Source organism: Rhinoraja longicauda, chromosome 4, assembly GCF_053455715.1.
Source record: "Rhinoraja longicauda isolate Sanriku21f chromosome 4, sRhiLon1.1, whole genome shotgun sequence".
Classification (NCBI taxonomy): Eukaryota; Metazoa; Chordata; class Chondrichthyes; order Rajiformes; family Arhynchobatidae; genus Rhinoraja; species Rhinoraja longicauda.
Genome location: NC_135956.1, coordinates 30,979,477 through 30,986,923, shown reverse-complemented (window position 1 = coordinate 30,986,923; position 7,447 = coordinate 30,979,477). Strand labels below are relative to the sequence as shown.

The 7,447-nt window shown below is 41.1% G+C and overlaps 1 protein-coding gene across 1 annotated transcript in view; it reads right to left on the bottom strand.

The window, feature by feature from the left end:
• Nucleotides 1–7,447, bottom strand: part of LOC144592671 (YTH domain-containing family protein 3-like) — a 199,765-nt gene that overhangs the window by 125,436 nt on the left and 66,882 nt on the right. The gene's annotated exons all lie outside the window — the stretch shown is intronic.

The window sequence follows — 7,447 nt, the reverse complement described above, 5'->3', positions numbered from 1 at the left end:
ACAGGTACAATAATGTTGGTAAAGACAATAGTGAGAAAAGGAAGCGAAATCTCAACTTCTCGGCAATACTTAGTAGGTGGTAAATCCTTTAAAGTAGAATTAGAATGCCTTTATTGTCATTGTACGAGCAGTACAACAAAATAAAAAAGTGCTACATCTGAAACAGTGTGACAGTGCAAATCTTTCAAAAACAATCGCACAAACATAGGAACCAATACAATAAGTATCAATAAAAACTAATAAATAATAATGAGTTTTGCACCTAAGATGCTGTATTTTTTTTTTTAAAGTGCAAAGAAAGTGAAAGTTACATCAAGTCAATTATTTCCATTCACAGTTCTTATGGCCCAGGGAACAAAACTGTTTTTAAGTCGGTTTGTTCTGGTCCTTGGGCTCCTGTAGTGCCTCCCAGAGGGCAGGAGAGCAAACAGTTCATATCCTGGGTGTGTGCTGTCCTTAATTATATTTCTGGCCCTGTTTAGACAACGCAAGCTGGAGATGTCCTCCAGAGAAGGCAGTGGACAGCCGATAATTTTCTCTGCTGCCTTAATAACCTTCTGGAGGGCCTTCTGGTGTGCAGCTGAGCAGCCAAGTATGTGACACACCCAAGAAATTAATGAAGCATCTACATACAATTTATTTTCAAACTTGTAATAATGTTATGGCACTCAACAAGTAAAGTTTATGTTGTATTCAACTTGGTATACATTACTACAATTCTTAAGTTTTGTTGTCATATGTTCTAACATTATTCACATATTAAAATTAAAAGAAGTAAGATTATTCTTTGAGAAACAAAATGGCTTGGGTTCCATTGTTTGAACACTTCAAGATTTGGTAGTTATTTATTTGAGCATTGTGATATTAGATGACCGCGGATCCCAGGATTTAGTAGCTACTAGACATCTAACTGTCAATTATGATCTATGCTTTAAATGGGAGCAACACACTGGGTGTACAACCTAGGAAGTTTCAAGTGCCCAGTTCATGATTCTAATTCAAATTTGAGGCTTAGACACATTCTACACATTTGTTATTAGCCTTAACTAAAATTCACTGTTAAGTTTAAATTGTTCAATATCAATGCAAGCAGTGGCAGTGACCATTACTTAGGACTAGTGTCAACTTCTTTCCTTTGTGGAAGGGAGAGATATTTGAGCAGATCACAATTTTGCTGTTTAACCTCTAAAATCACAAAATTGTACCTTTTTTACTGAATGTGGGCAATACTGGCAAAGCCAATAATTATTTCCTGTTCGCTAGTGCAGAATAGGTAATACGTTTTCAAGTCTGGATGCTGTGTGTTGGTGGGGAATTATACTCTTAGTGTCATAAAGCACGGAGATAGATCCTTCGGCCCAACTTGCCCATGCTGATTGAGATGGGCCACCCACACGACTCCCATCTGCTGCCATATCCATCTAAACCTTTCATACCTGTGTGTACCTGTGCTAAAGTCTTTTAAATGTTGGTACAGTATCTGCGTCAACTACTTTTTCAGGTAGTTTGTTGTATATACCCATCACCCTCTGTGTGAATATGTTGCCTCTCAGGTTAGAGTCATAGAGAATCATAGGGTCACACACTATGGAAACAGGCCCAACTTGCCCACACTGACCACTCTGCCCCATCTACACTAGTCCCACCTGCCTGCCTTTGGCCCATATCCCTCTAAATCTATCCTATCCATAACGGTTCCTATTAAATCTTTCCCCTTTCACCTTAAACCTATAATTCTCTGGTTCTTGATTCCCCTACACTAGGTAAAAGTGTGCATTCACCCTATCTATTCCCCTCATCGTGTTATATACCTCTATAAGATCACGCCTCGGCCACCTGCGCTCCAAGGAATAAAGTCCTAGCCTGCCCAACCTCTCCCTATAGTTCAGGCCCTCCAGTCCTGGAAATATCCTTGTAAATCTTCTCTGCACTCCTTTCAACTTGTTTTGTGAGCATTCACGTTATCCATGGCCTCATGTATACTTCATTAAGGTCGCCCTGCAGTCTCCTGTGCTTCAAAGAAACAAGTCACAGACTATCCAATTTCTCCCAATAACTCAAGCCTGCAAGTAATGCACTGGTGAATCTCTTCTACATCCCTTCCAACTTAATGACATAATTCCTATAGCTGAGCAATCAGAACTGTCCACAGTATTCCAAGTCAACACAGAAAGTAAGCATGCAGGTACAGCGGGCAATGAAGAAAGCTAATGGCATGTTGGCCTTCATTGTGAAAGGATTTGAGTTTAGGAGCAAGGAGATCCTACTGCAGTTATACAGGGCCCTAGTGAGACCGCACCTGGAGTATTGTGTGCAATTTTGGTCTCCTAATTTGAGGAAGGACATTATTGCTATTGAGGAAATGCACCATAAGTTCACCAGGTTAATTCCTGGGATGGCGGGACTGACATATGACGAAAGAATGGGTCAACTGGGCTTGTATTCACTGGAATTTAGAAGGATGAGAGGTGATTTTAAAGAAACATAACATTTTGAAAGGATTGGACAGGCTAGATGCAGGCAAAATGTTCCCGATGTTGGGGAAGTCCAGAACAAGGGGTCACAGTTTAAGAATAAGGGGTAGGCCATTTAGGACTGAGATGAGGAAAAACTTTTTCACCCAGAGAGTTGTGAATCTGTGGAATTCTCTACCACAGAAGGCAGTGGAGGACAACTCACTGAATGTTTTCAAGAGAGAATTAGATTTAGTTCTTCGGGCTAAAGGGATCAAGGGATATGGGGGAAAAAGTAGGAACGGGTTATTGATTTTAGGTGATCAGTCATGATCATATTGAATGGCAATGCTGGCTCAAAGGGCCGAATGACCTACTCCGCCTATTTTTCTATGTTTCTAAATCCCATGCACGTGTCTTACCCTTCTAGGTGGTAGTTGGCATGAGTTTGAGAGTGCTATCAAAGAGCGATAGTGAACTTCAGCCCATATTGCAGAGGTCTAAAGTAGAGGGTTTAAAAGAGGGGTTATTTGCAATAGGAAGGAGGAAAGACATGTCTCTCAATTTAAATTCTGAACTTCAACTGTTTCCAGATACGAATAGTACCATGAATTATAGGGTTATAATCGTTCATTGACTTATTCAGGGTTATTGGAGACAGGACAATCGAGCCTATGGAACAAGGCAAACAATCTTCTCTTTCCATTTTTAGCCAATTGGCCTGTTGGTATGAATCATCCAACCAGAAGATTATGGTTTTAATATTCGTTGCCCAGTAGTAAGAAAGAAAATTGGGTAAAGCTAGTCCTCCATTCTCTTTGGATTTGCACAAGTGCCGTTTATGTATTCGGTGACTTTTGTAGTCCCATATAAAGTTAGTAACAATGGAATCAATTTTTTAAAAGAAAGATTTGGGAAGATATATCGGTATTGTCCGAAATAAATATAAAAGCTGCGGGAGAAAAATCATCTTTAAGGCATTCCATCTGCCAAGGAGGGAAATAGGCAGTGTTTTCCAAAATTGAATATAAGTATGAAGTTTTGTAATTAATGGAGGGAAATTTGTTTTAAACAGGAGGGAATATTTCCTGGTAACGTAAACTCTGAGATACCTGAATTTATCGATAACAATTCTAAAAGGGAACTGTTGGAGCCGGGTAACGTCTTGTTCATTTATTGGCATAATTTTGCTTTTATTCCAATTAATTCTGTAGCCAGAGAAGATGCCGAATTGGTCTATAATGGATAGTAAATTTTGGATACTAGTTCGGGGGTTAGTGATGTATAATAGTACATCATCTGCATAGAGGGAAATTTTGTTCGTAGTATGTTTAGTATTGTATCCGTATGTGCCTGGGTTGGACCTGATGCTCTCAGCAAGTGGTTCTATGGCTAATGCGAATAGCATCGGGGAAAGAGGACATCCTTGTCTAATACTCCTGAATAAGCAAAATTTAGATGAGAGGGTTTGATTGGTTAATATTCTGGTGTTCGGGTTCCCATATAAAAGCTTCAGCCATAAGATAAAGTTTTTGCATAATTGGAATTTTCCCAGCGCTGTGAAAAGATAAGACCAATCAACTTGGTCAAAGGCTTTTTCCACATCCAATGTGATGATTGTGAGGTCTTTATTCTATGTGAGTAAATTATATTAAACAGACGTTTCAGATTAAAGAATGAGTGTCGTTTAGGTATCAACCCGGGTTGATCTGAGTGTACAAGTTTGCCAATGACTAGGCTGAGTCTACGAGCCAGAGTCTTGGCTAGGATCTTCTGATCGGTATTTAAAAGGGCAATTGCTCTATACGATCCCGGCTCTTCTAGATTCTTACCTTTTTTCGGAATTAATATAATAATTGATTCTGCTACAGTGTGCGGTAAAGTCTGCTCCTTGAACGCTTGGATAAACAGGCATTGTAGACGTGGGGAAATTATATCGTTAATTTTTTTGTAAAATTCATTATTGATCCCGTCTGGGCCAGTTTTCCCATTTTTCAATGATTTAATAGTCTCTGAAATGTCCTTTACTGTTATCACTGAACCCAACTCGTTACGTTCGGTCTCACTGAGGGTTGGAAGATTGCACTTATCCAGTAAAGTCTGCATCATCACTGAGTCAGCTGTTGTTTGAGATGCGTAAAGGGTTTGGTAAAATTGTTGAAACCTTTCGTTGATATCTTTGGGCAGTGAAAGTAGTTCTCCTTTTTCCGATCTAATTTTATGTATCGTACGGTCATTTTCTAATTTGCGAAGTTGTCTTGCTAAAGGTTTATGGGGTTTATCGGCGAATTCAAAGTATTTTTGACTGGTAAATTGAAATGCCCTACCGATTCTTGCTGAGAGTATCTGGTTTAATTTGTATTTAAGTGTAGCAATTTGTTATGTTTTCCTATGGATGGTTTGGCAGCATTTTCTGAGTCCAACTGTTTTATTTGTTTTTCTAATTCCTGTTGCTCTGCCTTTCTTCTCTTGTTCTGCGATGCTTGGTAAGAAATAATGCTGCCTCCAAGGAAGGCTTTAAAGATTTCCCAAAGCAATGTTGGAGAAATGCCAGGGGTATCATTTGTCTCAAAGAAGATTTCCATCTGTAACTTCAGGTATTCACAAAATTTAGCCTCTGCGAGTATTTGTGGATTAAATCTCCAACACGGCTGTCTTTTCGCCATTCCTTCCAGTTTCACAGAGAATGTAAGAGGACAATGATCTGAAATAATAATATTGTGATATTTTGGGTTGTGGGTATATGGCAGGAGTTTAGAATCAACCAGAAAATAATCTATTCTTGTATTTACTTTATGGGCACCTGAGTAGAAAGAATACTCTCTTCCTGAGGGGTTGGCAATCCTCCATACATCTTTTATATTTGTGTTGTTTATGTACGTATTCAAAAGTTCACTGGACTTGGATGTAATTATTGTGGAGTCGGCGGCCTCCAGCTGGGATCGACCTCGAAGACTCCGGTCGCAGGGCCTGGACTTACCATCTCGGAGGTTTCGGCCGTGGGCCCTGCAGACCGCAACATCGGGAGTTCGCAGGTCCCTGGCTGGCGACCGGATTTTGGGAGCTCCAGCCGTAGCAGCTTCGACCGCCCCGAAGCACGAGGCACGATCAACCCGCCCGCAGGCCCTTCATCGCCCTGCGTGGCCCGGCCGCAGCACTTTACATCGCCCGGTGGGGGCTCAGGACTCTCATCGCCCTGCGTGGCTCGGCCGCGGCATTTTCCATCGCCCGGTGGGGGCTCAGGACTTTCATCGGCCTGCTCGGCTCGACCCTGGGACTTTCCATCGCCCGGTGGGGGCTTCAAGGGGTTGGGAGCCTCGATCGCCTCGTGGCGCCACGGGAGAAGAACGAGGAGGAGATAAGACTTTGCCTTCCATCACAGTGAGGGTATGCCTAGAGCAATCACTGTGATGGCTGTTTTGTGTAAAAAATTGTATCTGTGTGTCTTGTGTTCTTTAATGTCTACTGCCGGACCCTGACGTGAGAGGACGCTGGCGTTGATTATTCGCCGCTTTTCCGTCAGGATAGTTTGTCTGTTTGTTTGTTTCTATGTTAATTGTATTTGTAAAGCGCTTTGTGCATGTGTTAAGGCGCTATATAAAAATAAAATATATTAAATATATTATTGTACGGAATGAAGATCTGTCTAAGTATTGGTCTAATACACAATTTAGATCTTTTGTAATGAAGCAGTAGTGGGTTGATGAGGGAAATATGATGATGCGGCACATATGGATTTCTGAAGGGCATTTAATGCCAAATGATAAGCGTGTCATCTGTGCTATGGAAAGAAAGCATCTCGAGCAGCACAGTTGGAAAATAGAATTTATACAGTGAAACTTTGATAACTGGAACGTTTAGGACTTTGGTTGTGCCAGAATGACAGATTTTCCAGAATAATAGATCTCAATCTGATTAATACTGCAGCATGCTCTTAATTCACACTTTTTAGATGTTACACAATAATAAAATAAATTATCCAGTGAACCGCTAATTCCAAGAAAAAGTGCCTCAGTAAGTTGGAAAAACTGCAGATCCCACAGGCCCAGTGAGTTTCAAGCGAGTCAGAGAATCATACAGTACGGAAACAGGTCTTCTGCCTAACTCGTCCATTCCGATCAAGATGCTCGATCTAAGTTAGTGCCATTTCCCGTGTTTGGCCCATATCCCTCCAAACCTTTCCTATTCATGTGCCTTTTAAATGCTATTATAGTACCTGCCTCTCCTATCCTGAGTACATATAACGGGGTCCCAGGAGAGGATTAAATATGGTCCTGGTGAGTTTCAAGAGAGCCTGATACTAAACCATTGAAATTTTTTAATAAGGAATAGGAGTAGAATTAGGCCATTCAGCCCATCAGATCTACTCTACCATTCAATCATGGCTGATCTATCTCTCCCTCCTCTCCCCATTTTCCTGCCTTCTGCCCATAACCTCTGACAGCTGTATTGATCAAGAATCTATCTAATCTCTGCCTTAGAAATATCCACTGACTTGGCCTCTACAGCCTTCCGTGGCAAAGAATCCCACAGATTCACCACCCTCTGACTAAAGAAATTTCTCTTAATCTCCTTCCTAAAAGAACATCCTTTAATTTTGAGGCTATGACCTCTAGTCCTAGACTCTCCAACTAGTGGAAACATCCTCTCCACATCCACTCTATCCAAGCCTCCCACTATTCTAGTATTGAATAGTTCAATAGCAGATAATCACGTTTTTACTGTAATGAGAAACAGTTGTGAAAGGTTGTTTTTCACACTGTGTGGCGGTGTATAGTGGAATTCATAGGCATCAGTTTGAGAAGCATACTCCAGTGTTTCATGTATTAGTGACTTGGACCTGGATGTACAGGACACCATTTGTAAAGTAGCAGATGACACAAAGGAAGTTTAGCTGGCCAGACGTCTTCCCAGCTGCTTCTTGGCAGCCCTTCTCCCGGTTCCTCTTCCTCCCCGGATCCTCCAGCTTCTTCCTCGTTTTTTACAGCACAAAA